The sequence below is a fragment of the Notamacropus eugenii genome, chromosome 1 (assembly GCF_028372415.1).
Source record: "Notamacropus eugenii isolate mMacEug1 chromosome 1, mMacEug1.pri_v2, whole genome shotgun sequence".
In the NCBI taxonomy this organism is placed as follows: domain Eukaryota; kingdom Metazoa; phylum Chordata; class Mammalia; order Diprotodontia; family Macropodidae; genus Notamacropus; species Notamacropus eugenii.
Genome location: NC_092872.1, coordinates 147,816,826 through 147,840,844, shown reverse-complemented (window position 1 = coordinate 147,840,844; position 24,019 = coordinate 147,816,826). Strand labels below are relative to the sequence as shown.

General features: G+C 38.7%; 1 protein-coding gene and 1 long non-coding RNA gene across 2 annotated transcripts in view; both read right to left on the bottom strand.

Annotated features, from left to right (window-relative positions):
• Window positions 1-24,019, bottom strand: part of RORA (RAR related orphan receptor A) — an 887,404-nt gene that overhangs the window by 589,716 nt on the left and 273,669 nt on the right. The gene's annotated exons all lie outside the window — the stretch shown is intronic.
• LOC140508470 (uncharacterized) overlaps window positions 1-24,019 on the bottom strand; it is a 54,553-nt gene that overhangs the window by 15,930 nt on the left and 14,604 nt on the right. The window contains exon 1 of the long non-coding RNA XR_011968450.1: window positions 1-24,019. This exon is cut by the window's left edge and continues 12,884 nt beyond it; it is cut by the window's right edge and continues 14,604 nt beyond it. This is a non-coding gene — a long non-coding RNA (uncharacterized lncRNA).

Genomic DNA, 24,019 nt, shown 5'->3' with positions numbered 1-24,019 from the left:
TCTCTCTGATCAGCAAGGAAAAAAAAGTCAAAAGTAGGTTTGCAAAAATCAATGACATATGAGAAGCATGTGAGGAAGACTGTGACAGAAACTTATCACATTAAAGCATTCAGTCTCTGTATCTTCTAGACCTAGGTAGACAGTGAGGCTGCTTCATGTGGGATAAATGGGGCAAGGTTCTTTTACCAGTCCTCTGGGGCTTGCTTAGGTTGGAGACCTCCTCCATTCTCATACCCAAATTGGGATGCTACAGTTAAACCACAGATCCTCTCTACAAACTTTCAGGATTACTGCAAAGACTTTTTTAAAGTGAAAATTTATATACATACTATATATATATAATTTCATTTCTTTAAAATATTGAGTTCTAAATTCTCTCCCTCCCTTTCCTCTCCCCTCCTTGAGAAGGAAAGCAATTTGATACAGATTATACATGTGCAGTCATGCAAAACTTATTTACATATTAACCATGTTGTGAAAGAAAACACAGACAAAAAAACAATAATAAAGTTTAAAAGGTATGCTTTGCAACTTGGAACTATGCCCAAAGGACTATAAAATTGTGCATATCCTTTGATTCAGCAATACCACTACTAGGTCTGTATCCCAAAGAGATCATAAAGAAGGGAAAAGGACCTATATGTACAAAAAGTATTGAGAGCAGTTTTTTTTGTGGTGGCAAAAAATTGGAAATTGAGGGGATGCCCATCCATTGGGGAGTAGCTGAACAAGTAGTGATATATGAATGTAATGCGACACTATTGTTCTATAAGAAATGATGAGCTGGTGGATTTCAGAGAAACCTGGAAAGACTTACCTGAACTGATGCTGAATGAAGTAAACAGAAGTAGGAGAACATTGTACACAATAACAGCAACATTGTGCAGTGATTAATTATGACAGACAGCTTTTCTCAGCAATGCAATGATCCAAAGCAATTCCAAAAGACTCATGATGGAAAATGCCATCCGTATCCAGAGAAATACTCTAGAATCTGAATCCTGATCTAAGCACTATTTTCACTTCTTTTGGTTTTGTCTTTTTTCTTTCTCAGGATTTTTCCCTTTTGTTCTGATTCTTCTTTCATAACATGAATAATGTGGAAATATGTTTAACATGATTGTACATGTACAACCTATATCAGATTTCTTACTACCTTAAGGAAGGTGAGGAAAGGGAAGGGAAGGAGGAAAATTTGGAACTCAAAAGCTTATAAAATGAATGTTGGAAATTATCTTTATGAGTAATTGGAAAAAATAAAATACTATTAAATGGGGAAAAATTCTAAATTCTCTCCCTTCCTTCCTTCCCTCTCCCCTCCTTGAGAAGGCAAACAATTTGATGTAGATTGTAAATGTACAATCATGAAAACATATTTACATATTAGCCATGTTGCAAAAGCAAACACAGACAAAAACCCCACAGAGTAATAAAGTTTAAAAAGTATCCTTCGATCTGCATTCAGACTCCATTAGCTCTTTCTCGGGAGGTAGATAGCATTTTTCATCATATGTTCTTCTGAATTGGTTGGAAAGGCTTCAACATGTTGATTCTAGCCAGACCTGAATCACTGTGCTGCATGGAGTCTTTACCCCATGGCCTCTTCCACACCCCAGCAACATGACTGACGACAGTCTCAGAGAGCTGGGATGAATGAAAGGTGGCATCAGTTCCAGGGAAAGGCATTAAGCCACTGATGTCTAAGTACATGGTTCTGACACCCTATTGTCAGCCTTGCTCCTACCTGACTCCTTCCCTAGCCTACGGTAGTACCCTACCCCTTGCCTATTGCTCCAAAAAGGAGAGACAGCCAGGGGAAGCCTTTGCCCCCACAAACCCTGAGGAGATTCCAGACAGAAGAACTAGAGATTACACAAGGCAAATGAATCATCACTTTTGGTCAACATGTTAAAAACCCTGTCGCCAGGGATACCTGAAGCAGAAGAAAACAAGGCATCCTGCCATACAAAGTCAGGTGGTCTTCGTAAGAGTTAGGAAATAGCATGCAGGGTCTGAGAGGGTCTGATTTCAATGGGACAAACACAATAGCAACATAGGATCATGGACATAAAGCTAAAAGGGACCATAAAAGTCATATAATCCAATTCTCTCCTTTTAGAGATAAGGAACTTAAAGCCCAGAGACGCTGAGGAACTTACCCAAGGTAATAAGACAGAGCCAGGATTCAAACCCAAACCCTCTGACTTCAAATCCAGTATTTTTCCTTCTCTTCTATGTGGCCTTCCATATAAAAGAAAAACCTAAAATAGTAGAGTTTTTCTTAAGGGATTTGTTTTGAGAGGTTCCCTAATCTCCTTATATCCACCCATAATGCCTGAAATTCCGTTACTTAGAGTCACGCCTTTGGAGAGCTCTATCTCCAGAAAGCATCATTAAAAGCAAATACATTATCAACATAATGGGAAGGTAATTCATTCCCATTCACTACTACCATAGACCACTGGATGACCTGGCAAAAGACTGGTGTATTTGGAGTCAGGAGACCTGGGTTCAAATCCTTCCTCATCTACTAGTTGTATGACCATGAGTGAGTCATATAATCTCTTTAAATTTCAGATAACTAAGACTAATAATTATAGAATAATTTCTCTGTAACTGTATTTGCAGAGGAGATACAGAAATGCCCATTATGAGCTGAAGTGGAGCTTGCGCACCTCCTTCTATAGGGATCTTTCCCTGGTCCCAGCAGTTGCTAGTTCCATCTCTCCCTAACTACCCTGTGCCACATGTAGTCACAGACAACTGTGACAATAGATTTGAAATAAGGACCCTGACTAAGTCATTTATTTCAGCATACTCTATAAAGTTATAAGATGCAGCCAGATTGTCCTGGTAGAGGGAATTTTTTTCACCTAGGAGTTCCCCATAATGAAATCGTCAGTCCTATCCCTGTTTTTATATATGCATAACTCATTCCCCTGATTAAAAATCAGGTCTTTTGAGAGGACAGACTTTAGCTCTATAATCGCGGATCCTAGCATACTGAAGGTGTTTAATAAATGATTGCTTGAGTGATAGGTAGATACAACGGGGTAAGGGTAAAGCAGGGTACTAGGCCCTGTATATTTAGGAGCATAATGAGTGAGAAGACACATGAGGCAGAAAAAAAGGCCAAAGGATTTTGAAGGAATGGGTAATGTCCTCAGACAAATTTTACCTTCTTCAAAACTTTACCAGTTCTGCCTGATGAGGCAGACCCAAGTCAGAGCCACAGTGAGACAAGAGAAGGATAAGACCTGTCGCTTTTCTCAGCTGTTTGGAAAATGTATCATGGCTTCTCAAGACTCCAGCTTCAAAGTGTAGCCTGCAGTAGACTTCATGTCTCACCTATTACTAGAAATGTTCACTCTAAAATTTGTAACAACAGTGACCTCTGACAGGCTGAAATGTCCTAGATGTTAACATTACTAGCCTTACAAAAGAGACTGTGGCAGCTGGACCAGGGGAGGGAGTAACACTGCTGGGCACTAGACCACAAAAAACAAAGACAAAAAAAAAAATCACCTAAGGGCTTGGGGTCTGAGAACAGTTCTTGGCTGACTCCATTGGACTTCCTGAAGTGACTCCATTTTTATTTCTGTACTTTGTGAATGTAGGACATTGGTCATGTCTAGCCAATTAGGATCTGATTTGATGTGTTCTCCAACTAAGCTGCTGACTCTGACATCCTTGAGTTGACCATTGAATACCTATCAGTTCCCAACTGACTATGGAGACACTCTCTACTCCAACTTATTTTTAGCACTCCATCACCCTTCTTCTGGGGCCATACCTTTCCCCACCTAGATCCATACTGAGCTTCAAGACCTTAGGTTTCAAAGCCCATTTTAATAGACTTCGGTTAGTTAATTTTCCCCCTTGAGTCCTGGTCACAGCTTGGCATCATAAGCTGAAAGAGCAGATTTTCAGGCACGTGTGCAATGGGTTTTAGATGGTCCCATTGATGGCAATTGATTCAGCTGCACCTTCCTGTCCCCCTTATCTCAACATCTCCAGGCTGAATAGGTATCTGGCTTCCATCAGGTTTAAGGATAAGACAATCCTATATTAGTCATTCCTCTCTCTCTTAACAAGGTGACATTATTTCCTATTCTTTCTAAGCTGTCGTTAAATGGGCGTTGTAGGAAGTAGAACGTCAGTAATTGCCCAAAAGCTGACCTTTCAGATGTCATTTTGACCAAGTTATTTCACTTCTCACTGCCTATTTATAAGTGAGACATAATCCCAGCCCCCACCTCAGCTGGCTGGAATGGTCATCATTACCAGTGAAGGTTAATTTACTCTTCCAGAAGAGGGTATGAGTACTACGCCCTGAGGTGAGAGGGGAAATGATTTCTCTAAGAACCCTGCCTTTCTTGCTACTGAATAATTAATAGCTCACAGTCTCACAGATTTAGAGCTAAAACATGTAGAGTTTACGGAGTTCAATACTTGATACCCTCAACATTTACCCAGCTAGCCAGTGTTTGAGGTAGGATCTGAATCCAGCTCTTCTGAACCCTGGTCCTGTGTTCTTTGTACTACACCACCCTGTCTTCAAGGGACCAGGAGCAGGAGTAGGCCTGTGATTTCATTGGCATACATAGCTCCTGAGAAAACACCTTCTGTTAATGCAACAGACTATCTTCTCCGCAACTGGCAAGTCCTTACTAAAATTGACAAGTCCCATCTCCTACAGGAAGCCTTTTTCAACCCTTATAATTCCGGTGCCTTCTCCCTATTAATTATTTCCTATTTAACCTGCCTATAGCTTGCTTTGTATGTATTTGTTGACACTGTTTCTCTTGTTGTATTGTAGGCTAGGGGCAGCTAGGTGGTGCAGTGGACAGAGCACCAGTGCAGGAGTCAGGAGGACCTGAGTTCAAATCTCACCTCAGACACTTGACACTCACTAGCTGTGTGACCTTGGGCAAGTCACTTAACTCTAATTGACTCATCCTGGGTCCTCTCCAGTCATCCTGATGAATATCTGGTCACTGGATTCAGATGGCTCTGGAGGAAAATGAGGCTGGTGACCTGTTCAGCCTTCCCTCACTCAAAACAAAGTCAAGTGCAAGTCTTGTCATTATTTCTCTGATGGCATGGTCTTCTTTGGCAATGAAAGACAAACACACACACATATTGTAGACTCTGGTGGGGAGAGGAGCAGAGACTGTCGTTTGCTTCTTTTTGTGTCCTCAACACGTAGCATAGTGTCTGGTACATAATAGGCACTTAATAAATAGAATTGAACTTATAGAGAGTTGCCTATAGCACGGAGGGATTAAGTGACTTCTCAGGGTCACAGGACTGGTACGTATCAAAAGCTAGCTCCCTTCCCTGAAGCAGCGAGGCCTCAGTTTCCTAATCTGCAAAATAGGGATGATAATAACACTGGCAGTAACTGCCTTCCAGAGATTTTGTGAAGATCATGAAGTAGTATGTATAAAACATCTTACAAACTTCAAAGCACCATACTAAGGCCAGCTATTGCTAACCTATTGGCCCTTCTTTTATTGAAGAAAGAGCAGAGACCCAGAGAAGTTCAGTTGCTGGTCCAAGGTCACACAGCTGCTAAGTGCCAGATTGGAATCCAGGCCTCAGTACTCTAAGCTGAACACTTTCTAACTGGTGCTAAGAGGTTAGTGAGTGATGATACTTTAATATTAAGCTAATTTGCATTTTAAGAGGGGATTCAAAGCTTCAGCTTAGTGTCAGACACTTAATATTGGTATAGCATCTACTCTGAGGTTGAGGAAGCCCTCTGTGCGTCTAATAATAAAAACACCAAAAATAATGAGTACTTATGTAGGGCTTTAAGGTTTGTAAAGCATATTATTTCATTTTATTTTCACAACAGCCCTGGGTGGTCGGCAGTATGACTGTCTCCATTTTATTATAGATGTTATAGACGAGGCTGAGAGGAGTTATGTGACGTGCCTAAGGTAACATAGCTAGTCAGTGTCAGAGGCTGAATTTGAACTCATGTCTTATTAACTCCAAGTCCCTATGAATTGAGCTCTGCCTAAGTATAAAGCAGGGCCTGGTTAGAGCAAGAAAAATTAGGATTGAGGTTACTTTTCAAAGTACTTTACAAATGTTAATGAATCAATTCACAGCCCATCTCTAGGAGGCATGGTTGAGTGGAAAGCACATTCAACTAGGAAGCAGAAGAACTGAATTCTGGTCCTTAGCCTGAGACTTATGAGCTGAATGACCTTAGGTAAGTCATTTTAATTCTCTGAGATTCCCTCCCACAGTTATATACTAAATGTTTCAAGGTCCTTCTAGCTCTAACACCATGAACTCCATGAATGCCGGGCAACTTTTAATGCCTACAGCCTTTCTTTCCTCCATTCCATCATCCATAAACCACAAAACCGCTGATCTCAATTCTGACCATGTCAATGGTTCCTCATGACTTCTAGGATGAGATAGGTGGTGTAATGGATAGAGAGCTGGAGTCGGGATGACCTGAGCTCAAAAATGGCCTTTGCCACTTATTAGCTGCGTGACCCTGGGAAAGTCACTTAACCTCTGTCTGCGTCAGTCTTATCATCTATAAAATGCAGATAATAATAGCATCTACTTCCCAAGGTTGTTGTAAAGATTAAATAAGGTAAAATTTGTAAAAAGAGTCTTTTGTAAACCTTAAAGTACTGTATATATACGTGTATATATGTATATATGTGCGTGTATTCACATACACACATACACATGTATATGTGTGTACTAGCTATTGTGACTTGGTTTTAATGCTGCTGTTAATACAAAATCCTCTGTTTGGCATAAAGGTCCTTTTCAATGTGGTCTTATCTTTTTAGTCTGTCTTCCCTTTACTCCATCTCGTACCCTATACTCTGCATTCTAGCTAATCTGGCCTACTGCTTATATTTAAGGTTGCGTCTCTGGCATCTGGGCATTGAGGCAAGCTGCTGTCTCCCATGCCAAGAATGGTTTCTTCCCTTATTTCTACCTCTTGGTATGCCTAGTCGCATGTAAGGCTCATTTCAAGTACTCAGCCTACTCTAGGCCTCTCTGGAAACTTCTCTCATTTTTTCTTTCTAAACCCAAATGGGTTCTAAACCCAATCCTTGACAACTTCTATTCTCTGACAAGATTGTTCTGTATTTATTTATTCATCTGCATGCTGTTTCCTTGACTGAATAACAATTCTTTGAAGGCAGATACTGTTTTCATTTTTTTTTGGATGTTCAAAATCTCTCATTTTTAAAAAAATTTTCCAAATTTATTTATTTGTTTTCAATTTTCAATAATCACTTCCATAAGCCTTAAATTTTCTCCCCCTTCCCGAGATGGCATGCAATCTTATATGAGCTCTACACATTCTTATCAAACACTTTTTCACATTAGTCATGTTGCATAAAAGAGTTAAAACAAATGGGAGAAAGCATGAGAAAAGCTAAACAAAACCAAATATAACAAAAGAGAAATACAGTTTTTAATTTTAATCAATGTACCCTGACCCTCTAGCCTTAGCAAAATGCCTGGCATACAGTAGTCACCTAATAAATGCTTATTGAATTTAGCAGAATTTAAAACTATTTAAACTCTATGACTTTCACTCCATGGATTTCAATTTGCTTCTAAAAAACAGGGCAGCCCCAAACTTGGCAATCATTGCCTGAACTTCTGAGGGCCAAGAGGTATCCATCCAAATGTTCTGGCCAAATACACTTTTCCTTTCGGTCTGTTACCATTTCAAAATCAATAAACAAAATGTTAACAAATCTGTCATCACTAATCCCAAAGCACACATTTAGAATGCAGAACAGGTAAAGCTGAGCTAATCTCAGGAAGAGACTTTCTGTCAGGCATAGTTAAGCCATTAGAAGTTTTCCTAGGCTATTGCTTCAATTCAAAGTCTGACCCCAGTGAGATGGGATTATAGTGTATAACACACCAGCCAGCCCTATCTGTCTCCAGAAAGAAATACAAAGAAAGACAAAGAAAAATCCACCCATGCTATTCTACCCCTTAAATAATTACTCCCCATAAATTTCCCATGGCTGTCCAGTGATCAGAAGAATGTACAGCCCAGCTATATAGTATGTTGTTATTTTTCAAAATCCAAGGAATTGCAGTAATACTACATATGATACAATCCATAGACATTATTTTAACCTATCATTCAAATACTGTAAAAAAAAAAAAGGTTTCTTTGAATTCTAAAGTTACTCCATTAAGTAATGGCCCCTTAGCACCTTTCACTTAGCACCAACACATATGCTAACATTTAGTTGCCCTTCCCTCCTCCCTTTCTTGAAGTCCTTACTTTTAAGGCTCTATTCAAGTGCCATGTCCTTCAAAAGGTCTTTCTTAATCCCCTAATTGTTAGTACACCTCCCCAAGATGTCTCCCATTCCCCAAACCTACGTAGGTGTATTTATTTTGTATGGCTCCTATATTTTCTCATCTGTGTGGTGGCTCCCCAGTAGAATGAGGGCAAGGACTATCTCACTATTGTATGTATATTTCTGTTGCTTAGCCCAATCTTGACACATAGTAGGCAATTTATTGACTGACTGATTGACTGATTTCTACCTGAAGAGTATCAATGATTTGGGGTATTGCAAAGAAATATCAAGCAATGGAGAGATTATATGACCTCAGTTGACAAAGCTTTGAACTTGGAACTTGGAAAGACCTAAATTCAAATTCAGTCTTAGATATTTACTATCTGGCCAAATAACTTTAACCCTTTAGAGTTTCAGCTTCTTCATCTATGAAACAGGGAGGGATAATTATTATAGGACTTACCTGGAAAGGCTGTTCTAAGGATCACAGGAATGGATCCAAGTAAATGCTTTGCAAATGTTATAGAGCTATATAAAGGTCAGTTATCGTTAGTATTACTGCTATGATCGTCAATTAGATGACTAAAAAAAAAAGACATGATGGAAACACAAGGCAGCATGTGGTCAGTAGTGTTTATATAATTAGAGCAGTAAATGTTATAGGAACTTGGAGAAGATCTCCTTGACTGCATCTCAGGAGTAAGGTACAGTTTCAGAGAGGTGAATTAAAGCACATCTTTACTTTTATAGTTAAAAAAGACACGAGACACTAAAAGAAAAGATAACTCTGAATTAGAAAGCAGCCGCAAGCAAATTTCCGTCAAGGATCAGTACCCATAGTGTTTCTGAACTGGATTATTGTTGTCAACAATAAGTATGAGTACTGCCTAGTACTCAGCTCAGAATGAGGGAAAAAAAGCAGGGGTTTGAAATCTTTTAAATATCTGCCTCAGTTTTGATGTTAATAAGATTTGATATTTAAATGTTGCAAGTAGGTGTTTTCTGTGTGTGTTACAGAGAGGACTTGATTTTCCCTTTTTCTCAAAATAAGGCAGGTTTTTTTTTTTTTTATTTAACTCTTGTGCCTAAGCACATAGTGGGCACTTAAGGAATCTTTGTTGACTTAAATTTCTTTTTTTTTGAAAAGATGTAGCTGAACAAAATAAATCTTTCAGTTATATTTTTTTTAAAATCCTGTACAAAAACAAGCAAATGGAGTTTCCACCCACATGCCAAAAACAACCCCATGCTGAGTCTAAATATGGAGATAAATATTTGAATATGTATTTAAACCAAATAGCCTTCCATAGTAAAAACCTAGGGTGTGCACAGACATTTAAATTATAGTTTGTACTGAACCATAAAATGAAAGAATGCTAGTGTTGGAAGGAACCTTCCAAATGACTTTACAGATGAGGAAACTGAGTTTCAAAGAGGTTAGGTGATTTGTTCAAAAGCTTATGAAACCCATTAATAGTCATTTGGACTAGAATTGAAACCCCTTGCATTCTAAAAGAGAGCTCTTTGCCCTGTGGCTTCCTGTGATCAGTCAGATAGTCACTGCAGTCAGCTGTTTTCCATAGGTGGGCTATGTTTGCTGGAGCCTGCTTTTACCACCTTGTGAGAGTCAGCAGGTAAATTTCAATGAAATAGACAAATGCTACAAATTTAGGCTTAATTTATTGTTTCCTTGATTATCTAGGAAAATGATAGAAAAATGTTAAAAATGCAGATTAAATTTAAAAGTGTGTCCTGTAAACCGGTTGTTAAATTGACCAGAACATGACTAGATTTTGATTTTGTAAAAATGCTGGAGTAGTTAAGGACCACTTTTTCGCCTGTGAACTGCTTAGGTCAGTCCTGTTAATAAGGATGTATTGAGAAAGAAGAAATCCTGGGCAAATCTACACTGGTAACAGAAGGGACATGTGTGTGTCTAGGCACCTGTGTATGTTGTGAAGACAACCTGGAAAGCTAATTCACAGATCATGGCTTACTAATGTGTTGTCAACACAACAATCAAAATGAATACGCATCTTGTAAATAGTCATGATCCAAGATATATATATATATACATATATACAAACACATATGTACATATACATACATACACATATGTAAATTTCAATCAACCAGCACCTTTCTCTTTCCCCAACCCATATTACCTGGTTCGTATCTAGAACCACTTATCTAGAACCATCTGACTCAGCCCTCACCTACTTAGCTATACCTCTGCTTTTCCTTTCTCAGCTTCTTGCTTCATTCATTACCTTTAGTCAAGGTCATAATTGAAACACAAAGTTTAATTAGATTAGTAAATGCACAGTAAAAGCAGAAACGCTCATTGCCTACAACACAGACTGTCTATCCCATTCAGTCCCCAGGAGCAGCCAGAAATCCCTTCTAAAGGCTTGAGTCTATTTTCTCTCTCTTCATTTTCCCAGCCACAGCACAGGAACAGAAGAAAGTGCTACCAAAAAATCTAGCAGAAGAACCTTCCCACCTCCCTGCAAAATAGGAATTGGACACATGTAATTAACTCACAATACTATCTGAGAACTCTATGGAAAGCATGATCAACATTTATAGAGCACTTTAAGGTTGGCAAAGCACTGTTTAAGTATTTTCTCATTTTATCCTTGCAACATCATCATCCCCATTTTACAGATGAGGAATCTGTGGTAGACAGAGGTTAAGTGACTTACCCCGGGTCATCAAACTAGTAAGTGTCTGAGACACTATTTGAACTCAAGCCTACCTGACTCCTGGTCCAACACTCCATCCACTGCACCATCTAGCTACCTCCTCAATCCCATATAGTTCTGCTAGGGCATGGGGTCTGTGAACTTGTTTTTTTCCCCCAAAATATTTTGATGATTGCACTTCAATATAATTGCTTTCCTTTCTAATCCTATATATTTTACTTTATGCCTTAAAGAAATATTCTCATGAGAGATCCACAGGCTTCCCCAGACCACCAGAAGAGATACACAACACACAAAAGTTAAGAACTACTGCTCTAGGGTAGCTAGAACTCTACTCCAGGATGTCAGAATTCATGTCAGATTCATGTCTTCATCTGTTCTTGTAACCCTAGCCTTAAAAATTGAGAACTCTTCTACTGCCTCAGTAGATAATGCCTTTGGGGTGCTTTCAAACACAGATGTAATACTGACAGTGACAGGGAGACAGGGACATCTGTGCTGACTTAAGGCATCATTCCTTCTCTGATATCTGATTATTCACCTCCTTTCCATACTCTTCTAGTATCTTTTAGTATCACCAATAATCTAACCCAAGTTTGCAGAAGTCAGCAATTGCCTAGACTAGTTCCAGTTGGACTATATAGCTTTATTCCCTTTACATAAACAATTTATCACTTCACTAAGCATTTATTAAGCACCTTCTATGGGCCAGGCATTATACTAGCATCTAGGGATACAAAGACAAAATGCAGGAGAAGACAAATCTCAGACATTCTTCAAGGAGATATATACACGAAATCATTTTTGGGGGATCCTAGAATCAGTGGTTTAGAACTGGGAGGGACCTCAGAAGTCACCTAGTCTAACCACCTCATTTTATACATGAGATAACTGAGGTTCATGTATATCAAACGACTTTCCCAAGATCACAGAAATATGAAGCAGAAGTGAGATTTGAACCAACATAACCTGACTTCAGAGCCAGTACTCTTTCCATTGGTACCATATTCTTTTATGCAAGATAGATAACTAACAACTGACTATACCAAAATCACTTTTTCCTGAATAAAATGTAAAGGGACAGTGATTATTTAGTAAGTCAAGGTCATGCTATTTTTCCTCCCTTTTTTATAAAATAAAAGACTTTATAGCCTTAAAAGCAGAAATTATAATGTATACTATTGGGAAATGCACTGGACTGAGTCGGGTGATCTTGGATAAATTAATTACTGCTTTGAGCCTCAGTTTCCCCATTGGTAAAATGAGTTGAATCATTTGACAGATGAGGAAATAAGGTTAAGTGACTTGCCCAGGGTCACATAGCTAATAAGTGTTTGAGGCCAGATTTAAAGTCATGAGGTAGGTAGAGTCTTCCTGACTCAGGCCTGGTGTTCTCTCTACTGTGCCACCTAGCTGCTCCAGGACCACGTGTACTTTTACCTAAAAAATGGAGGAAATAACTGAAATAGTTTGGCTTTTTCATCTTTAATTATCTGAATTATTTTTGTAGCCCTCTATCTCATTTGGGGGTGCATAGACACTGTCTAAAAATGTCAGTGCCTTGATTAAGAGCCTAATTTTTGTCTGGATAATCCAATTAATTTCAACATATGGGCTGGCTTTAGTTAGATGGTTTTTGATGCAATGTAAAAAATTGTCAAATATTCCTTTAGTGGAGAATGATATGTCCTTTGAATAAAAAGTTTATAGGAAGAGCAAAGAAGCTAATTGACCTCAAGATTAGTGATTAGATACTCTGATGTCCCACATGACCAAACCAATGTTCACTTCTTACTACTCCCCAATGTTTATCCTCTATTGAATTCACTCTTTCCTCACTCTTCAATGAACATGGTATCCTCATTCTACCTCCATACCCCTTCGTGGGTGGTTCCCTCTTCTGCCTAGCCAAAGCTTATTCATCCTTTAAGATCATACTTCCAGGTGCTACCTCCTCCAGGATGTCTTCCCTGACTTCCTCTGTGATTTTCTCCCACAATTTCCCATAAACTATGAATCCTGTCATTTCCTCATAACCAAATTCCTATTTGTAATGTAATCTGGTTCTGCAAACCTAGTATTAAAAAGGGATGATTGTTTATTTTTATTTTTACCAAATGCATTATTTTTCACTTAATAATAGACTCTTGCATAATTCATGAATTATTTCCTTTCAGTCTTGTCTCTCAGACTAGAGTAATGCCCTGAGGGTAAGAACTTCACCTCATCTTCCTCTGTATCTCTAGGTGTGGGTGAAGTTGTCTCCTATCTACTCTGTATCTTGTATGGTGCCCAGTTAATTCAGTATGGTCTCCTTCCTTAGGAATGTAAATGGCTTGAGAGTAAAGATTGCTTTTGCCTTTCTGTGCTTAGTTCTGTATATAACAACACAGTAAGTGCTTAATAAATGCATGTTGATTGCCCTCACTTAAGTCACTAATTCCTTATTGATCCCTGATTGGATTTTTCTCTTTCTCCTAGTCATTTTGTCATTCTTCTCATTTTTCCATCTTATTCCTCCCTGCCAAGGTCTATCCATAGCATTTCTTTCTCAGCATGACCCTCATCTTGGGCACCAATTCAGTGGCTTGCACATTTAACAGAGTAGGCCACTTTTAATCAGGAATATAGCCATTTGCAGGTAACTCAGCTGCCCAGGATAAGTAAGGAAGTGGATGTTTTCCTCCTCAACCCAACATACATTATTGTTTATGCATGGGAGAAAGTCACTTCCAGAAATGGGTGGCAATAGGAATTCCCTCTGTGGAGAATTTAGGGAAACATACAAGAGCTGGAGAAGGAAACAGCGAACCACTCCAGTATCTTTGCCAAGGAAACTTCAATAGACTAGACTGAATGAAAAACAACAAAGCCAAGAGCTAGGCAAACAAATCTTCACCTCCCTCTGAAGGCCTGTGTTGACTCTGCCTTCCCTATTCCTTACACCCAGCTGTTAGTGTTATTTTCTCTCAGAAATTATTTGGTATATGTTTTGTTTTTATTCGTCTGTGTACTTATTGTTTATTTTCAATAGAACATAAGCTCCCTGAGGACAGGCATTTTCGTCTTTTGTATCCCTAGCACCCAGCAGAGCCTTGAACGCAGGAGTTTAATACATGCATACTGAATCTCATGTTTCTAGGCACAAAAGCTTTCCTCCAGAGGTCAGATGACAATTAGATTCATGACAAAGGGGATACGGGGTGCAGGGAGAGCAGAGGAGGCCCTATTTTTTAATTGGCTAGTTGCATTTTTATTTAGAAATTACCTTTTTTTTCCTTTTGTCTTTGAAGTCATAGTCAAAGACAGAGCTCTCTCCTGACAAGCAATCTGACCAATCATGAATAATCCCATGTTGTTAAACTATTAAGATTGTTTCACTGTTTAGTAATTCCAGTGCCTTCCCTCTGTTAATTATTCCCTATTTACCCTGTAGATAGCTTGTTTTGTATATATTTTGTATATTTGTATATATCTGTTTACATGTCATATCCCCCATTAGACTGAAGGCAGGGTCTGTCTTTTGTCTCTTTTTGTATCCTAAGTACTTAGCACAGTGCCTGGTACCTAGCAGGTGCTTAATAAATGTTTATTGATCTATTGGTAAATGCTTGCCACATATAACAGAAACCAGATTATAGCAGCACACTTTGTCCATTTCCATCTCTCCAAAATCCTCAGATCCGGGAAAAATGTCTTTTAAAAGGCCACCTGAAGACACTTTAAAAAAAAATCCTATATAAAAATAGTTTCAAAGATACTAACATTTCTTAGGAAGTTTTACTGTGAAAGAGCGCTAACTGAACACAGCACTAATGTGCTAAGTAAGGTTGACCTAGATTTCTCCTATCCAGGTGCATAAACTTGGTCATTTCCCATCCTCCCCTTCTACTTCCAGCCTTTTCAGGTGGGAAAGAACATGTTGTCCTAATATACACCATCAGTAAAGTGAAGAACTGAGCTGTTATCCAAATAGCACAGATAACAACAGCTCATATTTATACAGCACTTTTAGAATACAAAGTCTGGATCTGAAATAAGATTTGAACTCAGGTCTTTCTGATTATAGGCACAGTATGGTGTGCTACATTTTTGCTTTTGTTTTAGATATGCAAACGTACATACATGTATATGCACACATATGCTTCACATATATACGTGTACATATATGCCTACATACATATTTGTAATCGCTTGTTACCTCATGTAAAGAACAAGATTCCTTAGGAAATGCTCCCTCCTGCTAAGTCATATTTCTAAATAATGTACAAGATAAAAGGTTTAGCATTTTAACCAGTCATTTCTTACCCAATTACCATCAGTTCTGAAAAATGTTTTCCAACCTTGAAATATTCCTAGCAGTCCAACTGCTTTAATTTCTAATTTTGTGTTCACAACTTGTTGCTAGAGCACAGCAAGAGTGGAAAAATCACTCATTTTCTTGTCACTAATTACTTAGTTACTGGCCAAACATAACATGAAACAAATACAATTATATCTTAAAAGAATGGTTTTTAAAAAAAGATATACAATAGTTCCCTATTCCTGAAATACTGAAGGAATTGATATACTGAATATAACTGAATAATAAAAATAACATTGTTCTTTAGAGTTCAGCATGCATAAACCACATTTTGGAGCTTATAGAAATAAAGTTATATATTGCATCTTATAATATTAAAGCTTGGTTACTGCTAGTTTACCTGGGGGGGAGATCTCAAATCTCAACCATCACATCAGGATATACACCGAATTTTAAGAGTTCAAATTGATCTTAATTATTTTATGTCTTTAGTGTGTGTGATTAAACATGGTGCAGCAGCTCTGGTGAGGCACAAAAGGCACATTGGGGTAGAATCAAGAGATCTGGATTTTATTTTTGGCTCATCTACTGCTTAGTTGTATGAATGAGACAAACCACCTAACCCCTCAGAGATTTTGTTCATTCATTTCAGTACAACAAACAGTTATTAAGTGTTTACTGTATAAAATTACTGGAGTTTGGGTATTTTGTGTGTGTGTATGTGTATGTATGTGTGCATGTGTGTGTGTGTGTGAGTGTGTGTGTGTGTGTGTGTGTGTGTGTGATGGGGGAGGGGAGTGGCAGGGTGATTTTATCACTGTTAGGAATTCCCAGAATGGAAATTCCCTTCATTGATGCAGATTAGCAATTTAGTCTGTAACTCATCATTGTGGAGAGTTGGGATACTATGAGGTAAATATGGTCACACACCTAGGATAGTAGAGGTTGGTCTTGAACCTAGGTCTTCCTGACCCCAAGGCTGGTTCTTTATCCCCTACATCTGTCTGTAAATAATCCCTGAAATAATCCCTGCTGTGTCCCCACTGGTTACTTAGCACAGTTCCTGGCACATAATAGGCGCTTAACAAGTGCTTGTTGACTTGATTTATCACTAAGGAATTTATATTCTGGAGTGGGGTGGAGGTACAGCAAATACATTGATTCATAAGTACAAGGTAAATTGAGGAGAAAGAGAACATTACCAATTGGAGTAGTCAGGGAAGACTTCATGGAAGATAGAGCACATGAACCCTGAAGGATGCTGCTGTTTCTAAGAGGGAAAAATGATAAGGAATTCTATTCCAGGCATGGGGCGATGGATGTGTACAAGAAGCAGACTGGCCAGATGATTCTCATTAGAAATCTATTACTCTGGAATTGTGCCTATCTGAAAATTAAAATGCAGAGGATGATGTATTCTCCAAGTCATCCTTGCCAAAGAAATGCTTTCCCCAATGTTCTTTCCTCCATTCTGGTTATATGTCTGGGGAAACCTAAAATAGGCAGGAGTAGAGAAAGTCCTGAATTTGAAGTCTGAAGACCCAAGTTCAAATCTGAACTCTGCCACTTTGCTAGCTATAAGTAACGTGGCCCTTAATAAATCTCCGAGCCTCGATTTCGTCTATAAAATGAAAATAATAAGGAATACTTTCCTAACCCCCTCTCAGACACTTAGCACCTGTGTGACCCTGGACAATTCACTCAACTTCTGTTTTGACTCTATTTTCTCAACTGTAAACTGAGGATAATAACATTTCCTATCTCCCAGGGTTGTTGTGAGGATCAATCAAGATAATATTTGTAAAACACTTAGCACACAGTGCCTAGCACATAGTAGATACTGTTGTTGTGATGATGATCATGTATAATGCCCATGAGGAAATTAGTGTGTACTCAGATTTATCTTGTAACTCCAATTAGTTTCCAGGACAGCAAATGCTATAATGTTCTTTCCTTTACCTATTCATGCAATGAGCATTGATAGAGTCCCAAAGAGTTTCAAAAAACTCCTGCAAAGTCTAGAGAAGGCTGACTGCATTCTAGTTGGGCAGACTAAATAGGTGAACTCCTTAAAAGCAGTGATACTGTTTCACCATTCCTTGAATACCCAGCATTTAGCACAGTGTCTTGCACATAGTATATGGACATGAAATCATTTATCAATAGTTTTAGAAAACAAATTTCAGACATGTTTGTTGAATGGATGGAGTATATATGGGCTACTGGGAGCCTGAAGAAATGTGATTAGAATGGGTTGTAATTAATTGAACCATACTTTCCATGCGAGGTAATTTTTGATCTGAGTTTTGAAGGAGGTGATAGATATAGGTTAGAAATTAGAAGGAAATTTAATGACTATGTGCTCCAAACCTCTCATTTTACAGATTAGGAAACAGAGGGACAAAAAGGTTCATCATGTAGAAAGTTAAAGGTTCAGTTGGGGGAAAAACTCAAGGAGAGGGGAAGGCATTACTTGTTTACAGTTGGTACGGAATCAATATCTGATGAACTGACTATACCTGAGAGAAGAGAAACATATTGAAGAATATAAATGAATTTTAAGAAAAATTGTATACCATGGGAGGGAGAAGAGAAATAAATGTATTGGCCTGAGACAAACAATTCCAGCTAATATCTTGAACATTTTAGAATTTCAGAGTTGGAAGGTGAGACCTCAGAGGCCATGTGGTCTAATCCAGACCTGATCAAGAGTTCCTTCTACAACATCCAATGTTCCTGGAAATCTTTCAAAGAGGGTTGTCACTACCTCTCAAGACAGTCCATTCTTGGGGCAGCTAAGGGGCGCAGAGAGTAAGAGCACCAAGACCTGGAGTCAGGAGGATCTGAATTCAAATATGACCTCAGAGTCTTGACACACTAGCAGTGTGACCTTGGGCAAGTCACTTAACATCAAGTGCCTTGCCTTCCCCCCTCCAAAAAAAAAAAAAAAAAGACAACACATTTCCTCCTTGAATAATTGTCAGGAAGTTTTTTTCCCATAAATTGAGCTGAAATTTCTCCATCGCTTTACCTAATTATTGCTGGTTCTGTTGGAAATGCAGAAAAATTCTAATTCTCCTTCGAGTACTTGAAGGCAGGTATCATGTCTCTGTCCCTTTAATTTGTCCCCAGCAAACACTGTTCTTCTCCAGACTAAATATCCCTAATTCTTTCACCCAAAGACAATTTAATTTAACATCCCATGGGCAGATGGTTTAATCAATTATTTGTGGGAAACTATAAGTCGTGGAAAAAAGATAAACTGAGGCTGGACATAAATCTGAGAATCATTTTCATAGAAATGATAACTGAAGTCATGGAGTAGAGTGGGGGCATGGAGAGAAAAGAGGAGTAAGTTCACCAAAAGAGAAGGTATAGCGAAAGAAAAGACATGGGTAGCTATGCATCACGGTGGATAGAACACCAGGCCAATAGTCTGGAAGACGAGTTCAAATCTGCCTCAGACACTTATTATCTGTGTGACCCTGGGCAAGTGGCTTAACCCTGTGTGCCTCAGTTAAGGCACATCTGTAAAATGAGCTGGACAAGGAAATGGAAAATCACTCCAGTATCTCTGCCAAGAAAATTCCAAATGGTGTCACAAAGAGTTGGACATAATGGAAACAACTAAGGACTTAGAACAGAAAATTGGGGGAAATTCAGAGTAAAAAGATATGATATGGATAATGATCCAGCAAAGGAGACAGAGAACTGGTCCAACAGTTAGCAGGAGAATGAAGGGAGAGCAATTTTGTGAAAACTCAGGGAGGAGAGAGAGCATTTAGCAGGAGAGAATTGTCAGCTGTGTCAAATGCTCCAGAGAAATCAAGAAGGGAGAAAGATTAAAAAGGGGGAAGATGCATCAGATCTGGAGATTAAAAAATTAAGAGATCGTTGGTAACTTTGGAGAGAGCAGTTTTAGTTGAGTAATGTGGTTTAAAGTGGAAACAAGAAACATGAACAGCTTTTCCTAAGAATTTAGTTGTGAAAGGAGGGATTTGGGTAGGGGAGGATTTAAGATGATAGCTTGAAGAGATGGTAGAATTGGGAGGTTTTTCTTAAAGATGGGATAGACCTAGATATATTTGTGGCCAACAGGAAGAGTATATGATTAGAAACTGAAGATTAAAGAGAGGATGTTTGTGAGGACAATCTGATAGAAGAGATGAAAGAAGGAAGGATGGGATTGAGGGTACACGTGGATGGATTGGCCTTAGCCAACTGGAGACAAAAAAGAGAATGGGGAATGATATCGAGTATGGATATCCATGCCATGTGCTCTACACAGTGTAGCACATAGTAGGGGCTCAATAAATGTTTACTGATCACAATAATGTGTTCACAACTCACTTGCTCAATGTTCCTGGTCAATTCAATTTTCGCATAAAGATCCTATTTCTTTACTTAATCCCTATAAACATCCAGAGGAAGATTATGCCATAACATTTCAGAAATAAATATAGTATTCAAAAAGAAGACTGGAATACAAAAGGATATTCTTTCTGTATATTGTTCATAGCTTAATCCTCTTACCAGCAGGTGAGTCTGAGCACTTGTATTTATTATGTTTTCCATAGGCTGAAACCCCTATTAGTCACTCCTCTCATGGCCATGCCATTTTCTAAAGAGCATTTAATGTGATGTTAATAGGGGGCATGTCTGTGATTGAATGAGCTGCTCGTCATGGGTAAAGGCAAGCAAAAATCAACAAACCCATGCAAGGTATTTGAAAGACTGACCTATAGAAAGTGATTTTTTTATTTCTCATGGGCATTGTGTAAGGGTCAGTGTGGCACATTGCATATAGAGCCAACCTTGGTGTCAAGAGCACCTGTTTTCAAGTCTCACCCTTTACAAACACTGACAGGGTGACCCTGGATGACCACATACCCTGGTAGTGCCATAAGCAGCCAGGTGCTAATTTGCTTTGGCAAGGGCAGGCTCCTGCATCAGTGAAAGGAAGAAAGGAGAAAAAATATAACAGAAATTGTCTACCCGAGACGGTACCACTTAGGAGAAAGAGAGCTGACTTGGTGACTGAGGATCTGCTTGGGGCAGATCATGTGACCTTCATTTTGTAAAGTTTCCATTTCCTCACATACAAAATGGGGAATATCCACATGACCTATCCTCTTGAGGCTATCGTGATGATCAAATGAGGAAATATATTTTGGAAAGTGATTTACTAAGCCTTCATAACTTAACATTCTTATTATTATATTACTGGGAGTCAGAAAACTTGGGTTCTAATTGTGGCTTTTATTTCTCTGACCTTGGGCTTTCCACAATAACCTTTGGTACCACGGTTTCCCCATTTTTAAAATCTGGGCTAAATAGATTGCTAAATTCTGTTCTGTCACTCATCTATGAATTAACCTATATGATACTGCCCCAAGCTATCCTTACCATGTTTGAATGTGCAGTACTCATTGTTTCTATAATTTAAAAATTGGAAAATCTTGTTTCTGCAGCATTGGCAGTAAAATGAAAGTCCTTCCTTACATTAGAAAGGCAGAGGACCACAGGGAAAGAATGTTGCATATGGTGACACGTCTCCGCATCAGTAGTTTTTCTTGAACTGTTTTTATTGTTACAAGGGAGGGTTTAAAACTGGCGATGGGAAGTGGGGAAAGGGAAGGAAAAATTAAATCATAGCAAAATTTTAGTATTAGGTAAAAACATCAATAAAATTTTGTTTAAAAAAAGATTCAAGTGACAATAACATCCCTGCCACCGCCACCACATTAAATTGGGAAAAGTTTTGCTCATGTTTCCTGAATGAAGTATTAATTCTCTTTAGTTACCTATTCCCCTTCATACAACAGATATATGGTCCTAAAAGTTTCAACTTGCTTATACCGATCTCTAGTATTTCAGAAAATGGCTGCCTCAGAGCAGTGAGAGTTAGCACCAGAGACCTGGCAGAGTTATTTCAGCTCCCCAAGATACGTAACTTACAACTCTTTCAGGCATCAAGAGTAGGTTTGGATACTTTGGAACAGTTACCTACCCACTCAATAGCACCATGGGCCCAGTTGTTAGATTGGTATAATGGTCCATATATCAGGACAGGGTCAGGATGTCTTTCTGTTCCAAGAAAAACTGACAATTACTATCCATCTACCCCTTCACAAATAGATTTGGAAAAGGAAAAAAAAGAAAAAAGAAAAGTAATAAAACACACAATCCCAGCCCCCAAACCTTTAAAAAGTAGCAATATCTCTCTTTACTATTTCTCTTGTATAGTTCTGTATCTAGCATACTAAAGTCACTCTGCAAATCACTGGGATAATTCCTGGGATTAAATACGAAAGCAATCTCATAAAGTAGACCAATCTCACAAGAAACCAAAACCCAATGCTTTTGTATAAGTCTGGAGCAGAAAAATGAGCTTATCCATAAAACCCACCTTAGGGAAAAAGAAGTCGAAGAGTAGTTAGCCAGCCTGCTGAGAGTACTGGTTCTCATTTTTTAAACCTAGGGTGCCCCCAAAAGAGGCACCACAAATCCTGATGGATAAAGCCCAAAGCTACTCTTAATCTCTTTGCTAGACTCTGAAGAGTCTTGGTGATGGAAAATTTCATAGATTTTTTCCCATGAGTGTCTTCACTGATTGAATTTAGGAATCTCTTACTCAAGGCTCTCTCTTCTATCTTTCAACCAAATAAATCAGAGTTAATTCTTCCTATTAGTGCCTGGAACATATTATATTATAAAACCATGCCTTCTCTTACTGTCTAATATTTCATGCTGTGTCATTACTGGAAGGCCAATCAGCGTCATTTTATAATAGCCTTTAACCTAACAATGGTCCTTTGGACTACAAGTGTTTTAGATCTACTGTAAGACTCAGCTTTAGTGGTTGGATTACTACTAATCCCATTCTCAAGTGATTCAAAATCTAGGTGATTTAATTCAAGAAACCATAAGGTTGAGGTATGAAATAGGACTATGGTCCAGAAGTAAAGCCTCTCCCATGTAGAGGAAAATAAAGTCATCACAAAACGTAATTTACTCTGGGGGCCATTGTCGCAACTGATCTGATTGGGTTTGCATGCTACCTAAGGAACCTGGTCTGGGAGATCAGCTTTGTTACTATTCTAAAGACACATTGTTTTAACAAGAGTGGTTTTTCCAGAGTGGGTATTTGAGCGTCAAAGCGACAGAAAGGAAAGAAAAGAAAGAAAAGGAAGAAAGAAAAAGGAAGGAAAGCAGGAAGTATTAGAACAACAGCCTTATTGTAAGGGTGGAGTAAATGTATCTTGGCAGACAGGTCACTGGGAAGATGCCAAGAGTTCTAGCCCAAATAAAGGAAAAGATTGGTATAAAGAGTTTTCGTAAAAAATATATCAAGAGAATAAAGACAAGTGATGGTAGAGACAGAGAAGGTGGGGAGGGGTGGAATGGGGGGAAAGGGGAAATGAATAAGAATAATGACTTAAAAGCTTTTCTTTTTTCCTGGTTCTGTGTTTCGCTTTCTGCAGAAGCACAGCTGAGCCAGTGCAGCTGGCGCCTTGACAAATGTGAAAAAATAAGCCAATTTGAGCTGGTTGTTAGCAGTCCGAGCACAGTAGCTCAGATAAATGAGCGTCTGCCTCAGGTGTGGCAGCAGATCTTCCGGAGCCATTCCTGAGAGACTCACCAGTGTCGCTGCAGCCCTCAGCCATCAAACGCACTCACAGGAGTCTATCTTCGATCTCCCAACCCCAACTTCTGGAAAAGGTGACCTTGGAAGAGCCTTCTTTTTTTTCCTCCTTATTCTTCTCCCTCCCCACTGTTCAGAAGATTCTCCCCTTCTTAAGCTGCTGATATTTTCCACCATGCACTAAACGAAGAGCCAAAAGACTATGGTACCTGGGCATCTGAAGGCAGATAGGTGCGGGATGGTACACATCTGACTTGGTGACCAAACTCAACTCCCTCTAGAGAAGCTCTGAGGGGAATCTGCTATCACTGAACTTAACCTCTGAGTTTGTTAATATGCTGGCAGGACACACTGGAATGTCCTACTGTGACAGTGAAACTCCTTTGGGATTATTACTAAAACCAAGTATAATACAAATGTGTACTCACCATATACAAACATTTACACAAGACTATATGCCCATATAGAACGGCTGGGAATAATACTGTGTCCACTCAGCCATTCAATTAGAGAGAACCAATTAACATTCTCATTCAAGTTCAAGATAAGGTAGGTTTTTTTCTTGTAAATAACAGGGCAAGCCCATTGTTTACATAATTGTCCATTTTCCGCATGAATCTCATTGATGAATTGTTTGAAACAGGCATAAAATAGGGCAAGAATTTTTCTCTTTCAGCTAACTTGAAGTCACTTGGCAAGTCAAATGAAAAAAGTATACAACTGAAGCTAATTATTAAACAGATGCTTATGTTTTAACAGCCCAGATTTACATCCTTATTGGCATAATGAAAAGACAGTTACCATTAGACTACAACAATTATAAGTCAATGCTTTAGATCATTGGTATCTTTGGTCACTGAAATATTTCTTTTAAAAACTACACAATAATAAAAATAAAACACACAAACCTTGTTGTCATGTGGAATGACTTAGAAGTAGTCTTAGATGGAAGACATGGAACTTAGCAGGCACAAGAGAGTTGATGGGTAATTATTATTCTTATCAAATTCTGAGGGCAAAAGAGGTTTGGTTCTTTTAGATGTTGATC